Genomic DNA, 15,928 nt, shown 5'->3' with positions numbered 1-15,928 from the left:
TTGGCCGTATTTCTGGATTGTTCGTAAATTTGGTGATTTTTACAAGTATATTTCATTGTTTGACACACTTATAAGAATGATAGGATCATCGCGTTAGGTGCGCACATTGGCACGATTAAGGGACATATGTGTACCAAATTTCATGATTCTAGCTTATACATAAGTAGGCAAAATGTAATGTAAAATGTTAAAAATGCACCCAAATTTCACCCTATTCACAATTTGAACTCAATTTACCCCCTTAATATGGGTGATACGAGGATATGGTTTTGAAACAAACATTTAGAGGGATAAGTGAGGCGTCTGATGGCGCAAACCGTTTCTTAATATCATAAACCGTTTAGGAGATATGAATCTCGAAGTGGAAGTCTGCACTTTTCAACGTGCTCATGCTTATCCGTCATCTATATATATAAAAGCAAGTCGGGCTGGAGCGATGTATATATAAATATTTAAAAATGAAAAAAGACGTGAATTAATGAGGCACTTCCAGAAATCTCAGAAATTTGAAACTTGGTACGAGGGAAACTGATGACCCCAGGATCCCTAGAAAAATCGGAAATTCTCAAAATTCCCTGAAGGGGGCACGCTGGGGGGGCTCAAATTTTGGGCTCAGCATAAGAACACAGTCGTATAGTATATAAAAAACGATAACCTATAGGTTTCGTGGGCTTAAAAATTTTCGGGAATTTCCTCATTTTTATCCCCTATCCCCCCAAATCAAGATGGCGGCACAACCTGCCAGACGAGGTAGACAATTGAAATTTGGTGAAATTATAGCTTTTGGTCCCTAACAGACGGAAAAATTCCAAAATGTTCAAATTTTTCACTTTTTACCCCCAAAGATATCGAAATATGGAGGCAATTTTAATGACTGTGCAGACATTCCTTTTGAGCTATTTTTTGGCTAAACGGTAAGTCGTATCACAAAATGGATGGCACAATGTCGCTTCAATTCAGAGTGATCTACAACTTTGGTCCTGTGACATTTTGTCGTATCTCGCTCCCTTATACGTTAAATTTGGCCGTATTTCTGGATTGTTCGTAAATTTGGTGATTTTTACAAGTATATTTCATTGTTTGACACACTTATAAGAATGATAGGATCATCGAGTTAGGTGCGCACATTGGCACGATTAAGGGACATATGTGTACCAAATTTCATGATTCTAGCTTATACATAAGTAGGCAAAATGTAATGTAAAATGTTAAAAATGCACCCAAATTTCACCCTATTCACAATTTGAACTCAATTTACCCCCTTAATATGGGTGATACGAGGATATGGTTTTGAAACAAACATTTAGAGGGATAAGTGAGGCGTCTGATGGCGCAAACCGTTTCTTAATATCATAAACCGTTTAGGAGATATGAATCTCGAAGTGGAAGTCTGCACTTTTCAACGTGCTCATGCTTATCCGTCATCTATATATATAAAAGCAAGTCGGGCTGGAGCGATGTATATATAAATATTTAAAAATGAAAAAAGACGTGAATTAATGAGGCACTTCCATAAATCTCAGAAATTTGAAACTTGGTACGTGGGAAACTGATGACCCCAGGATCCCTAGAAAAATCGGAAATTCTCAAAATTCCCTGAAGGGGGCACGCTGGGGGGGGCTCAAATTTTGGGCTCAGCATAAGAACACAGTCGTATAGTATATAAAAAACGATAACCTATAGGTTTCGTGGGCTTAAAAATTTTCGGGAATTTCCTCATTTTTATCCCCTATCCCCCCAAATCAAGATGGCGGCACAACCTGCCAGACGAGGTAGACAATTGAAATTTGGTGAAATTATAGCTTTTGGTCCCTAACAGACGGAAAAATTCCAAAATGTTCAAATTTTCACCTTTTACCCCCAAAGATATCGAAATATGGAGGCAATTTTAATGACTGAGCAGACATCCCTTTTGAGCTATTTTTTGGCTAAACGGTAAGTCGTATCACAAAATGGATGGCACAATGTCCCTTCAATTCAGAGTGATCTACAACTTTGGTCCTGTGACATCTTGTCGTATCTCGCTCCCTTATACGTTAAATTTGGCCGTATTTCTGGATTGTTCGTAAATTTGGTGATTTTTACAAGTATATTTCATTGTTTGACACACTTATAAGAATGATAGGATCATCGCGTTAGGTGAGCACATTGGCACGATTAAGGGACATATGTGTACCAAATTTCATGATTCTAGCTTATACATAAGTAGGCAAAATGTAATGTAAAATGTTAAAAATGCACCCAAATTTCACCCTATTCACAATTTGAACTCAATTTACCCCCTTAATATGGGTGATACGAGGATATGGTTTTGAAACAAACATTTAGAGGGATAAGTGAGGCGTCTGATGGCGCAAACCGTTTCTTAATATCATAAACCGTTTAGGAGAAATGAATTTCGAAGTGGAAGTCTGCACTTTTCAACGTGCTCATGCTTATCCGTCATCTATATATATAAAAGCAAGTCGGGCTGGAGCGATGTATATATAAATATTTAAAAATGAAAAAAGACGTGAATTAATGAGGCACTTCCAGAAATCTCAGAAATTTGAAACTTGGTACGAGGGAAACTGATGTCCCCAAGATCCCTAGAAAAATCGGAAATACTCAATATTCCCTGAAGGGGGCACGCTGGGGGGGGGCTCAAATTTTGGGCTCAGCATAAGAACACAGTCGTATAGTATATAAAAAACGATAACCTATAGGTTTCGTGGGCTTAAAAATTTTCGGGAATTTCCTCATTTTTATCCCCTATCACCCCAAATCAAGATGGCGGCACAACCTGCCAGACGAGGTAGACAATTGAAATTTGGTGAAATTATAGCTTTTGGTCCCTAACAGACGGAAAAATTCCAAAATGTTCAAATTTTTCACTTTTTACCCCCAAAGATATCGAAATATGGAGGCAATTTTAATGACTGTGTAGACATTCCTTTTGAGCTATTTTTTGGCTAAACGGTAAGTCGTATCACAAAATGGATGGCACAATGTCGCTTCAATTCAGAGTGATCTACAACTTTGGTCCTGTGACATTTTGTCGTATCTCGCACCCTTATACGTTAAATTTGGCCGTATTTCTGGATTGTTCGTAAATTTGGTGATTTTTACAAGTATATTTCATTGTTTGACACACTTATAAGAATGATAGGATCATCGCGTTAGGTGCGTACATTGGCACGATTAAGGAACATATGTGTACCAAATTTCATGATTCTAGCTTATACATAAGTAGGCAAAATGTAATGTAAAATGTTAAAAATGCACCCAAATTTCACCCTATTCACAATTTGAACTCAATTTACCCCCTTAATATGGGTGATACGAGGATATGGTTTTGAAACAAACATTTAGAGAGATAAGTGAGGCGTCTTATGGCGCAAACCGTTTCTTAATATCATAAACCGTTTAGGAGATATGAATCTCGAAGTGGAAGTCTGCACTTTTCAACGTGCTCATGCTTATCCGTCATCTTCTATATATATAAAAGCAAGTCGGGCTGGAGCGATGTATATATAAATATTTAAAAATGAAAAAAGACGTGAATTAATGAGGCACTTCCAGAAATCTCAGAAATTTGAAACTTGGTACGAGGGAAACTGATGTCCCCAAGATCCCTAGAAAAATCGGAAATTCTCAAAATTCAATGAAGGGCGCACGCTGGGGGGGGGGCTCAAATTTTGGGCTCAGCATAAGAACACAGTCGTATAGTATATAAAAAACGATAACCTATAGGTTTCGTGGGCTTAAAAATTTTCGGGAATTTCCTCATTTTTATCCCCTATCCCCCCAAATCAAGATGGCGGCACAACCTGCCAGACGAGGTAGACAATTGAAATTTGGTGAAATTATAGCTTTTGGTCCCTAACAGACGGAAAAATTCCAAAATGTTCAAATTTTTCACTTTTTACCCCCAAAGATATCGAAATATGGAGGCAATTTTAATGACTGTGCAGACATTCCTTTTGAGCTATTTTTTGGCTAAACGGTAAGTCGTATCACAAAATGGATGGCACAATGTCCCTTCAATTCAGAGTGATCTACAACTTTGGTCCTGTGACATTTTGTCGTATCTCGCTCCCTTATACGTTAAATTTGGCCGTATTTCTGGATTGTTCGTAAATTTGGTGATTTTTACAAGTATATTTCATTGTTTGACACACTTATAAGAATGATAGGATCATCGCGTTAGATGCGCACATTGGCACGATTAAGGGACATATGTGTACCAAATTTCATGATTCTAGCTTATACATAAGTAGGCAAAATGTAATGTAAAATGTTAAAAATGCACCCAAATTTCACCCTATTCACAATTTGAACTCAATTTACCCCCTTAATATGGGTGATACGAGGATGTGGTTTAGAAACAAACATTTAGAGGGATAAATGGGGCGTCTGATGGCGCAAACCGTTTCTTAATATCATAAACCGTTTAGGAGATATGAATCTCGAAGTGGAAGTCTGCACTTTTCAACGTGCTCATGCTTATCCGTCATCACGTTGGGTGCGCACATTGGCACGATTAAGGGACATATGTGTAGCAAATTTCATCATTCTAGCTTATACATAAGTAGGCAAAACGTAATGTAAAATGTTAAAAATGCACCCAAATTTCACCCTATTTAAAATTTGAGCTAAATTTACCCCCTTAATATGGGAGATACGAGGATATGGTTTAGAAACAGACATGTAGAGCGATAAATGAGGAGTCTGATGGCCCAAACCGTTTCTTAATATCATAAACCGTTTAGGAGATATGAATCTCGAAGTGGAAGTCTGCACTTTTCAACGTGCTCATGCTTATCCGTCATCTATATAAATAAAATCGTAACGACCGTGTGTCTGTACATTGATTATTTTGGCGAAATTTCCATACAGTTATCCGTTTCAGGTGTAATAATGACCATCTGCATCATTTTTAGCTTTGGTGTCTGTCTGTTTGTCTGTCCTTCTATAACTTGAAAACTACTGGATATATTTCCACCAAACTTCATATTTAGAATCCACCTGTCCTTGGGTAGGTTTTAGCACAAAAAAATAAAATCGTAACGACCGTGTGTCTGTGCATTGATTATTTTGGCGAATTTCCGTACAGTTATCCGTTTCAGGTGTAATAATGACCATCTGCGTCATTTTTAGCTTTGGTGTCTGTCTGTTTGTCTGTTGTCTGTTTGTCTGTTTGTCTGTCATTCTATAACTTGAAAACTACTAAATATATATTTCCACCAAACTTCATATTTAGAATCCACCTGTCCTTGGGTAGGTTTTAGCGCAAATATCGTTTCTAAATCCCTGAACTGAGTGGGGATTTTTAGGAAACCGTAACCGTGATTTTGCACTCCCTCAATGTATACACAACCGAACTTAATGGAAATCAACCTGCCTTAATGAAAATTAATTTCTAAATTTTTTTTCTCATGTGCATCATTTCGATAACAGGATTTAGTAAGGGAGATATCATTAACGGACCGTTTTTCGGTACAAATCCCAGCGGACTTAACGCAAGAGCGGGTGCGTGTTAAGCGTACTTCTTACAACTTGAAAACTAACAAGATATTTGAAGCAAACTTTATATATAGCATCCATCTGTCCGAGGGTAGGTTTCCTTGGTGTCTGTTAGTTAGTTTGTTTGTTTGTTTGTTTGTTTGTTTGTTTGTTTGTTGGTCTGTTTGTCTTTCTCTAACTTGAAAACTACTGGATATATTTCCACCAAACTTCATATTTAGAATCCACCTGTCCTTTGGGGAGGTTTTAGGGCAAATATTGTTTCTAAATCCCTGAACTAATTGGGGGTTTATACGAAACCGAAACCGTGATTTTGCACTCACTCAAAATACACACAACCAAACTTAATGGAAATCTACCTGCCTTAATGGAAATTAATTTCTAAACCTTTTCTTCTCATGTGCATCATTTCAATCACTTACAGGAAAGATAGTATGATCAAACTCTACACGAACATTGGCCCACCCAGTACCCATATGTGAGCCAAATTCTATGTCACATAATTATCCGAAAAGTAATGCAATGTAAGATATTCTTACACAAATTTCAACCTATTCAACGTTTCTGATTCAATGTGACCCATGAATAGATTAGATGCGAAAAAATATCATAGGACCAACCATTTAGATCGCTAAATACTGCGCCTTACGGTACAATCCTTTGTCGATATGACGTACCGTTTAGCAGCAGTTAATCTGTAAATGAAGGTCTGCAATATTGTAAACATTTATATACTTTCGTATGTCCATCTGTATATATTCGTTGATGTCGATTTGTAGCGATCGAGAAAGGGTGTGTCTGCTATTGTAATCAGTACTCCCTACACCGACTTTGACTGCTGGCAGTAGGAATGGGGTCCTTCTCCAACTCCTGTGTAACTGGCATTAGTAAGGAGGGCCTACCATTTTAACGAATAATTCACTTTTCGATTTGTCTTGCAGAAGGCAAGGGATCATGCAGTTTTGTTCGAAAGTCCCCTACTCTATTGTGTGTGGCTCTAGGCCAGGGTGCCCGCCATTATAAACAAATGTTCCAATCTAAAATGTGACTAGCATTAGGCATAGTGGCCTGCTATTTTCATGGAAACTCACTAATTCTGTGTGACTGGCAGTAAGCTGGCTAGCAGCAGTAAAAAGGGACTGTCATTATAATGATAACTGCACAACTCAATTTTGACTGGTGGTAGGGAAGTTGCCTGGTATTATAATAAAAACTCCTCAACTGTAACCTGTCTGAAATTAGGAAATGGGTCTGCCATTGTAACTAAGACTCCCCAAATCGATTGTGACCGCGCAGTAGGCATTGGGGCCTGAAATTATAATGTAAACTTGCCAACTCGATTGTGAATGGCAGTAGGCAAGTGAGCCTGCCGTTATCATCACAACTCCGCAACCCTCACTTTACATTGGAAACAACGTATGTGGACCTCCCCATGCTATTTATCGGATAAGGCTAAGAGACATGCAATTTTAAAACAATCTCATTTGCTGCACGCACAGTCTTTACGTCGATATCCGTGTACAATGTAGAATACCGTAGCGAAGCACGGGTACATTTGCTAGTATATATATATATATATTAATATAATAAAATAATATATTCATAGGGCACAATTCTTCTACTCCACCAAGCGAGCTGGCTACGTACTTCGAGGCTGTTAGCTTGCACTCGAGAAATAGTAGGGACGAATCCTACTGTCGGAAGCCCTGAGGATGGTTTTCCGTGGTTTTCAATTTTTACACCAGGCATGGTCGCTTCCTCCCAGTCCTAGCCCTTCCTAGCTCATCGTCGTCGTAAGACGTCTCTGAGTTGGTGCAACGTTAAATAAATAAATAAATAAATAAATAAATAAATAAATCAATCAATCAATCAATCAATCAATCAATCAATCAATCAATCAATCAATCAATCAATCAATCAATCAATCAATCAATCAATCAATCAATCAATCAATCAATCAATCAATCAATCAATCAATCTTTTATCCCCGAACTTAAATACCGAGTTTCCAGTAATTCGAGTAAGGCATTTTACGAGATGTAACAAAAACAAACAAACAAACATACTGAACTGAACCTGCTTTTGATTTTTCTGTACCTAATCCGAGATTTTAAAAAAAGAACGAAGAATGAGGACATTTTTTATTTATTTGTATATTTGTATTTATATTATTATCATTATTATTATGATTACCATTATTTACCATAAATCATACAGATTTTATAGATGGTCTAGTGAAAAAGGGCGAGCTCCATGTACATTAGCCGCTTCACAGACCCACTGTCCGACTCGTTGGTTGAATGGTCAGCGTACTGGCCTTCAGTTCAGAGGGTCTCGGGTTCGATTCCCGGCCGGGTCGGGGATTTTAACCTTCATTGGTTAATTCCAGTGGCCCAGGGGCTGGGTGTTTGTGCTGTCCCCAACATCCCTGCAACTCACACACCACACATAACACTATCCTCCACCACAATAGCACGCAGTTACCTACATATGGCAGATGCCGCCCACCCTCATCGGAGGGTCTGCCTTACAAGGGCTGCACTCGGCTAGAAATAGCCACACGAAATTATTATTATTACAGACCCACTAATATGTACAATAATTATATTAATCATATATTTACACTCGTACAGTAGTTCATTCACTCGACAACACTACACTTCCTTTCGCTCCCGTAGATATCTATGGGTGAATAAAGAAATATTCTTCATTTTCAACTTACGGTTTCAAAAACAGGTCCCGAACATTGAGAGCGATGTTCTCCTTTGACGGCTGTGAGACGTACATTGACCGCGAGCGCGCCTGCATCCCTGTTGTAAATACCTTGTGCGTGTAGGCAACTCAAAAGTTATTTGTTCTGTCAGCCAAATTGGCACGGCTCTTCGCAGTAAATCATGCAGTAGCCGGTAGTTTAACGCCTGGAGTTCATCGGAGGTTGTAATTGCTATCGAACATCAGTCAGTCAGGCTGATTTATGTCGCAACACCATACTCAATGCTTGCATGCAAATTTCTCACGATAGGTTCACAACAAGCTCATTTAACTCCCATTTCGTAGAAAAGGACAGTGCACGGCGGGGGAGGAGTAGAAATATAACTAACGTTGATATACCCTACCTGAGATTTGTTACAATTGAGGAAATTTGCTCCTCACAAATGGCTTGTTGAAATACGTTTAAGTAAAATTGTCTATCAGGTTTCGAGCAGAAAGTACTGAAGATGGTTTTCCGTGGTTTCCCATTTTAACACCAGACAAATGTCGGGCCTGTACCTTAATTAAGCCCATGTTCACTTCCTTCCCTCTCCTAGCCATAAGACATATCTGTGTCGGTGCGACGTAAATCAGATTGTAAAAAAAGTATTTTACTAGGTAAGGTAGTAAGGACTCTAAAAAGTGAATTGTTTTCTGTTTCATTAAAATTTCGAACCAGAATAAAGCAGGGATATTACTGTTTCCTCTTACGAACATAATGCAGCACATAATCACTTTTACCATTCAAAGGTCAGTTGTTAATTGGTAGGGCTGACGGAGATGTGGTCAAACGTTAAGACTCATAATGTGATTCTGTTCATCCATCCGTAGGGTGTGTTACTACCTCAAAACGTTGCAGAAAATAAACGTGACACACTGTAAATAAGCATTGTATTGTTGCGCGACAACACTGGGCTAACTTCTCTCAAGTGGACGCCTGGGTTTTTACGGTGACACAAAAAATTACGTTATCTTCTCGCGTAATTCAGGAATATTTGTAGCTGGCCATCTGTCTTGAACATTGATTCTTTCAGCAAGCTCCATACGTAGGCATCTGGGGCCGTGAGATCTGGGGAGCAGAAAGGGTACGGGAAGGGAGTTCCACAAACTATTATGGGATCTCCAAAGTGTCGTTGCTGAAGAGTGACTCTTCCGTGGTGCGGGCTGTAGTTCCATCTTGCTGCATCCATTGTCGTTGGAACAAATTCCGCATGAATGTAATAAAAATGAGGTCTCTGTAGACTTAGCTAGTAGTCCGTTGTTTTCGGATTCTGTGCAGGACATGACGCACCGATTCCGTAACCCGCGACATCAGGCCGTTAAAACCCTGAAAAACGAGTTGTGTCGTTTGATGTAGCCATCAAGGTGAATATGGCTTTCATCTGAAAACCATGTGTTGCAAAAGAAATCTGGATTCTCATACGTCATGGACAACACACGACTGCAATACGGAAATCGGCCTCGCTCATATCTTTCTGTTAGACACTGAGCAACTTGAATGTGGTATGCAAATCTACCCGGCATTTTAAGCATCCACTGAAGAGACCTGTTGCTCAAACTGAGTTTCAGCTATGTTCGTCGTAGACTATGCTTTGGTGACTGTAACACCTGGTGGAGAAGTCGTCCATGATTCTCTTTCGTGGTGACTGTTGTTGGGCGTTCTGTTATCCTCTTTCGTTAACATAAGATTGATCCAGTATGACGAAACTTGCAGAGTGGCTCAGACGGTTGAGGCGCTGGCCTTCTGACCCCAGCTTGGCAGGTTCGATCCTCGCTCATTCCGGTGGTATTTGAAGGTGCTCAAATACGTCAGCCTCGTGTCGGTAGATTTATTGGCACGTAAAAGAACTCCAGCGGGACTAAATTCCGGCACCTCGGCATCTCCAAAAGCCATGAAAGTAGTTAATGTTATTGGTTTTTACGTCGTACTGTTTATTGACGAAATATGTCAACGACAGCTAACATTGTTGTGTTATTTAGTGACTCCTTATTAAATCGCTTCGCGCACCAAAAATAATATTCCATGATAAATACCTTTTCCTCTTATGGGAACGATGATTACGGAAATCAGAAAAATACTGAATTCACAATATATCAAACTATTATCTTCTATATACATACAAATGAATGTTTGTATGTAAATGACACATCTCCTCCCAAACCACTGGAGAAAAATCATGGAAACTTGGTACACTTATAACTTACTATCTGGAGACGAGCACTGTGGGGGTAAGCCATCTCCTAGCGCCCTTAGGGGCGGGGGATCAGGGGTGTTATATATACAATTAATAGAAAATAGTGTCGAATACATAGTTTTCGCGTTCGCTGAGATGAATAGTGACACTCCGGATTTTTTAAAGTCCATGTTCAGCTCTCGTCAAGATGGGGGGCGAAGGGGAGTGATATATAAAAATAATCTAAAATAGTGCCAAATCCATACTTTTCGGGCTTGCTGAGATGAACAGAGACACTCCGGATAGTTTTAAAGTACAAGTTCGGCCCCCTTTGGGGTGAGGGCGTACAAATATTACCTGCTATCTGGAAAAATACTGTGGGGGCAAGACGCCCCTAGGAACCATAGGGAAGGGGAGGGAATATAATCTATATTAATAAATTGAAGTCGGTATGGAACGATCTATATATACTGCACTGTATATTTGTAAATTAAGGTATAAAAATGAAAATAGACGTGAATGAATGAGGCACTTCTAGGCATCTTAGAAACTTAAACATTGGTATCGGAGAAGCTGTTGACTTCAGGATCCCTAGAAAAATCGAAAATTCTTAAAATACCCTGGGGGGGGGGGGGAATCGCTGCGAGTCTCAAATTTGGGGCTCAGAATAAGAACGCAGTCGAATATATTTATCCAAAACGTTAACTTATAGGTTTCATGGGCTTAAATATTCCTTGAATGTCCTAATTGTTAACCACCTCACCCAAATTAAGATGGTGGCACAATCTGCCAGACGAGCTAGAAAATTGAAATTTGGCAAAATTATAGCTTTTAGCCTGAAACTGACGGAGAAATTACGAAATGATTAAATTTTTAATTTTTACCCCCGAAAAATATCGAAATATGGAGGCAATTTTAATGACGGTTCAGACGTTCCTTTCGAGGTATTTGGTGGCTGAACGGTAAGTCGTATAAAAAAACGGCGGGCACAATCTCAGTTCAATTTGGAGTGAGCTGCAACTTTGGTCCTATGAAGTTTTGTCGTATCTCTATCCCTTATACATTAAATTTGTATCAATTCCTAGATTGTGCGTAAATCGATGTTTTGAATCACTTATAAGAAAGATAGGATCATCAAATTCTACACGAACATTGGCCATCCACTAGCAATATGTGAACCAAATTCTATGTTTGTGTCACATAAGTATCCGAAAAGTAATGCACTTACCCGTATTTCACCCTATTCAACGTTTCTAACTCGATCTTGTCCGACTCGTTGGCTGAACGGTCAGCGTACTGGCCTTCGGTTCAGAGTGTTCCGGGTTCGGTTCCCGGCTGGGTCGGGGATTTTAACCTTAATTGTTTAATTCCAATGGCACGGGGGCTGGGTGTATGTGTTGTCTTCATCATCATTTCATCCTCATCAAGACGCGCAGGTCGCCTACGGGAGTCAAATAGAAAGACCTGCACCTGGCGAGCCGAACCCGTCCTGGGATCTCCCGGCACTAAAAGCCATACGGCATTTCAACTCGATCTTACCCGTAAATAGATGAGGTATGAGAAAATATCACAGGACCAGCTATTTAGACCGCTAAGAGTGGCGTCTTATCGTACAACCCGGCTATCGATATGATGTACCATTTAGCAGCAGTTAAATTTTAAATGGAGGTAAACATGCATGCACTTTATTATGTCGATCTATATTTATTCATTTGTCGATTTGTAGCGATCTAGAAAGGGTGTGTGTGCCATTGTAACTAATGCTTTACAAATCGATAATGACGGCCAGCAGGAGGGAGTCTGCTATTGTAATCACATCGACTTTGATTGGCAGGTGGATTGATGCCCTTCTCCAACACCTCTGTGCCATTGTAAATAATAATATCCTTCTCAATTTGACTGGCAGAAGGCTAGGGAGCTTGGAAATTTGTTCAGAATTCCTTTACCCGATCGTGTTTGGCAGTAGGCAAGGGTGCCCGCCATTGTAAACAAATTTACCCATCTAAAATGTGACCGACGTTCGGCATAGTGGCCTGCTATTATAACGGAAACTCACCAGCTCGGCCTGACTGGCAGTAAGCTGACTGGAATGAGAAAAAGGAGCCTGTGGTTGCAATGATAACACCACAACTCAATTTCGACTGGTCGTAGGGAGCGTGCCTGCCATTATAATACAAATTCCTCAACAGTCATCTGTCTGATAGTAGGAAATGAGGCCTACCATTGCAATGAAAACTCGCCATATTGATTGTAACCGCGCAGTAGGAAATGGGGCCTGCCATTATAATGAAAATTCGCAACTCGATCGTGAATGGCAGTAGGAAAGTGGACCTGCCGTTATCATTACAACTCCACAACTCGCACTTTACATTGGAAACAACGTATGTGGACCTCCCTATGCCGCTTCTCGAATAACGCTAAGAGACATGGAATTTACAAAAAATATGATTCACTGTAAGTACAGTAATTTATTTCGATATCAGCATACAATGTAGAATACCGTAGCGAAGCACGGGCACATTTGCTAGTATATAATAAATACTCAGTGCTAGGGAAACGTGGACAGCAGATGACCAATAATTTCAGTGTCTTTTGCCACATACCTTATGTGCTGCGGGTCAGTATTTCTCCAGCAGGCGCAACAACGTTGATTTTGATCGGTGTTAGTAGTTTTACGTTCTACTACATTTTCCCGCAGGAGTAATTTTACATACCGGTAAATGTACCAATTCGAGGCTGCCGTAAATTATTTTAGCACGTTCAAAGATCATAAGACTGACCCGGGACCGACTCCTCAGAAGACAAACGCTCTACCATCCGAGCCACTCTAATATTTCTATTTTCCAGCGTGTCAAAAGTCCGACTGTAGTTGAACGTCGAATACATTAATACATTCTTCTGAACCGAAATAACATCAAAGTCTAAGTTGTAATTGCATATACATTTTGATTCTTTCAATACATCAAATTCAAAATATGGGCTCTACAACAGTGCTCGCATGCTACGTCATCGTACAGCATTTCTACCTGCCTTGTGAGTCAGCGGTTGACGTAATCGTAGTTCCTAGGGACTTGTGTTCAAGATGACCATTTGCAGATGAAGTTAAACAGACAGACTCTGTAGTGTCTACTGTAAACATCAACCATGATGCTGCAAGTTTATAAACCTGATCGGCAAATATCTTCCAAATATTGCAGAGATGAATGGTGTACGTTTACTATTGGCGACTTGCAGTGTGAAATTACTGGGGAATAGCAGATAATAATAATAATAATAATAATAATAATAATAATAATAATAATAATAATAATAATAATAATAATAATAATAAAAAGAATATTAAATTATGTTAGCTCACTTAAGAATTCAACACCTTGGCTGGACGAACTTCGAAAGGACCTCAAAAACGCAAACATATGTGCAACAGACATTTTAGAAAGAGACACCTTCAGACACAAAGTCAACAAGTGGGAAGTTACATCAGAGCAACCAAAGCAAAAACAGTGCAGACCGAAATGGTCGGAAGAACGTAAACAAGCCTTCTCAGAGAGAATGAAAGCCTATTGGAAGAACAAGAAGAACCCAAAGAAAGCTTGATTGAGTTGTTTGCTTAACGTCTTCCATTATTGGGAGAATACGCTAATAATAATAATAATAATAATAATAATAATAATAATAATAATAATAATAGTAATAATAATAATAATAATAATAATAATTCCTTTGCCACTCAGATTTTTTCCTGTAGAGAAGACTACCCGAAAGCCGATGTTTTCTGTGAACTCTTTCTTCTTCTTCCTCTTTTTCTCTTTTTCCTAGTGGTTTAACATCACACTAACTCATCCAATACTTTCGGCGACGCAAGGCTGAGAAAGAGCTAGGATTCGGAAGGTAGTGGTCGTGGTCGTAATTAAGGTACAGCCCCAACATTTACCTGGTGTGAAAATGGGAGACCGCGGAAAATCTTCAGGGTTGGTGGGATTCAAATACACCATCTACCGAATGCAAGCTCACAGCTACGCGATCCTAACCGCACGGCCAACTCACTCGGTTTCTGTGTATTCACTGCATTATTTAACTATGCTATACTTAAAGACATTCGAGAAGTTTGTTGTGCTGTGTAGGATGGCATTCTGTAGTACCTTAGCAAAGCAGTGGGATGGAAGTTTTCATTTTATTTTCACCAGAACAACCTCCTGTACTCTTGGTACAGAATATGATGTTCTAGCAAGTCCTGTGCGTGCTGCATAACCAAGCCTGTCGAGGTCAGAATAATTACTGCACAGCCCAGTTCCATACTACACCCCCTCGTGTTTTTAAGACCTGCCACAGGCGGTTGCTTCTTCTGATGTTTGGTTAACGAAACACTGGGCTGCATAAAGTAATCTTGAGAACGTGCTGAGTGACTCAGACGTTAAAGCACTGACTTTCTGTGCTCAAGTTTTAATTCCGACTCTGCCTGGTGTTACTTGACGATACTGAAACACGCCATCCTCATTTTGATAGCTTTACCGAACTACCGGCCTCTCAGAAAACCGAAGCTAGTGATACGTAAAACCAACAAAATCATTATTATACGAACGATACATTTTCTTATTAATCAGTGCCGGTCCTAGAAGCAATATTTTTGCTGGGTCCAAACTTAAAGTACTTGCATGTTCACTCTCAACCAGCAGAGTGGCGCAGTCGAAGCGTGCTGGGCCCATAACGCAGAGGTCCGTGGATCGAAACCACACTCTGCTAGTCTACTTTTGGGGCTGCCTGGCCGAGGCGGTAAAGGCGTGCTCGGTTCGCCCGGAAGGACGTGGGTTCGAATCCCCGTCAGGAAGTCGTAAGATTTAAGAAACGACATTTCCACTTCCGGAGGTGCATATGGCCCTGAGGTTCACTCAGCCTACACCAAAAATGAGTACCAGGTTAATTCCTGGGGGCAAAGGCGGCCGGGCGTAGAGCTAACCACTCTACGCCATCACGTGCCGAGGTTAACAATGGTGGAAGCCTTTACCTTCAACTCCTCCAAGGGCCTTCATGGCCTGTACCTTTGCTTTTTTTTTTGCTTATGCTCACTTTCGTACAAATTGAAAAGCAGTATACTATTCTAAATGTAATTACTGTGCACCTCCGTAGCATAACGGTTAGCACTATTAGTTGCCGTCCTTGAAGTCCCGGGTTCGATTTACGGTATTATCAGAAATTTAAGAATGACAGGAGGGCTGGTGTGTGGTTAAAATGGTACATGCAGCTCACCTCCATTGGGGGTGTGCCTGAAAAGAGCTGCACCACCTCGGGATGAGGACACGAGTTTACTTTAATGTCCTTAATGCGTTCACGTTACCATAATATTTAACAGAAGGGTTCAAATTATTTGCAAATAATTCAAATAATTTAAGCTGTATTATGGACATACAAAATAATTATGAAATGCATTTATTACTCATTTGCTCATGATATATGTTAAATTGAAATCTGCGAGCCCGCCTCTGTGGTGTAGTGGTTAG

The sequence above is a fragment of the Anabrus simplex genome, chromosome 7, assembly GCF_040414725.1.
Source record: "Anabrus simplex isolate iqAnaSimp1 chromosome 7, ASM4041472v1, whole genome shotgun sequence".
Lineage (NCBI taxonomy): Eukaryota > Metazoa > Arthropoda > Insecta > Orthoptera > Tettigoniidae > Anabrus > Anabrus simplex.
This window is presented reverse-complemented; position numbering follows the sequence as displayed.